This window comes from Wasmannia auropunctata, unplaced genomic scaffold, assembly GCF_000956235.1.
Source record: "Wasmannia auropunctata unplaced genomic scaffold, wasmannia.A_1.0 LD318267.1, whole genome shotgun sequence".
Taxonomy (NCBI): Eukaryota; Metazoa; Arthropoda; class Insecta; order Hymenoptera; family Formicidae; genus Wasmannia; species Wasmannia auropunctata.
Genome location: NW_012044623.1, coordinates 1 through 1,595, shown reverse-complemented (window position 1 = coordinate 1,595; position 1,595 = coordinate 1). Strand labels below are relative to the sequence as shown.

The window sequence follows — 1,595 nt, the reverse complement described above, 5'->3', positions numbered from 1 at the left end:
TGTAGCGTAATATTGTTAGTTGCTTGTACTACCTCAGCATTAATTTTTGCGGTGCCGTCAAATGTAAAGCTATCTAAGTTAGGTATCAAGTTGATTTCGTACAAAAGGGGTTTAACATGTGATGGCAATCTGTAGTCGATGGTGTCGTCATTTTGTGAGATATTTTCATTTTGCGTATCTGGAGAATACATTACATAAATTGCCTCAAAGCTGTGTGTGTGTATGTATATACAATTATTTAAACAAATTATTTTAAAAATGTGTCGCGAAGCTGGCAAAATTATCTATATAATTTCTTATAAAACTGACAAAATTGGCTTTATAAGGTAATCAGTACTCTGAATGCAATTACTTTGACGATATACTTGTATAAATTGTTACAACAAATTTTAAATATGTAAAATTTTCTAATACTGGTAATTTTTATTTTAATTATATAACAATAAAACTTTAACATTAAAACTTTAGCATATAATCTTATAAAAGCTAATTATTCTATGCGTGCCATACGTTTGTCATCACGCAGACGATCTCTTCTATATATATCCGTAGATATATAGGATCTACAGTTTTAATACCGTTCCGAACGGCCTATTTAAAAAGATTTTTTTGGGCAAAGTTACTCTCGGTGATTTGCCTTTGCCTTCCGAGAAGTGACGATTACTTTTAAATAATCAATTGATTAAAACCGATTTAGAGTTATACTGTTCTGGGTGGATTTAAATTTGGAACTTTAGCACAGAATGGCGACGCGCAGCTCTCGCGTCACAATCGCCACAAAAAGCTAATTACAAATTAAAATTAATATTTATTTAATCGGACAAATATTAAAGAGGACGCGTGTTGTTCCTATTAAGTGCAAAAATGTATAGTTATATGTTTTAGCGTTATGTGTACGTTTCAACTTTTTTAAATAAATATTTTTTGGAAAATAAATTAATATATGTATATATGTTAAATATAAAATAAATAAAATTACCATCGTGAAAGGAAGATTTATCTGCTACGTTTCCGCTCAGTAATGTGATTAGGATGCAAAATAACAAATGTTTCCGTAAGATCCTCATCTGAAAAGCGATCATATGATTTATCTTGAATTTCAAACTGCATGAAAGAGTTATATGTGTGGGCACATATAGATTATTCTTTTTTATTTAATTAACAATTGACGTCGCATTAATATCGATGTTATATCAATTAATATTGATGTAAATTAATGCATCTCGTTCATGCATAATTTGCCTTAGTTATTTATCATAAAATAACAAAAGTTATAACTTCTGATAAAAGATTGAGATAGTTTCTAAGCAGATTCTTGCGTGCACACATTAAATCAAATGAAAAAAGTTGCCCGTGAGATTTAATGCTTCCAAAATTTTTTATCAAATTATGTAACACAATACTCTTTGAAAAATTGAGAGAGAAAAATGGAGAAAGAAACAGAGAGAATTTCAACTATTTAAAAAATAATTGTATTTACCTTTACTAAAAATTTTATCACACTTATTGTTTGTATTGCCGTTTTTTCATACCTTTATATTTTATTTCACTACGCTCGTAATTCCGTACAGATGAGAGATCGGAAGAGCACACGT

At 29.3% G+C, this 1,595-nt stretch overlaps 1 long non-coding RNA gene across 1 annotated transcript; it reads right to left on the bottom strand.

Annotated features, from left to right (window-relative positions):
• Positions 1 to 167: 167 nt before the first annotated feature.
• Positions 168 to 1,588, bottom strand: LOC105460648. The gene is made up of 3 exons (XR_975858.1): positions 1,533 to 1,588; positions 980 to 1,067; positions 168 to 178 (listed from the first exon to the last, which is right to left on the bottom strand). It is a non-coding gene; the product is annotated as an uncharacterized LOC105460648 (long non-coding RNA).
• Positions 1,589 to 1,595: the final 7 nt, after the last annotated feature.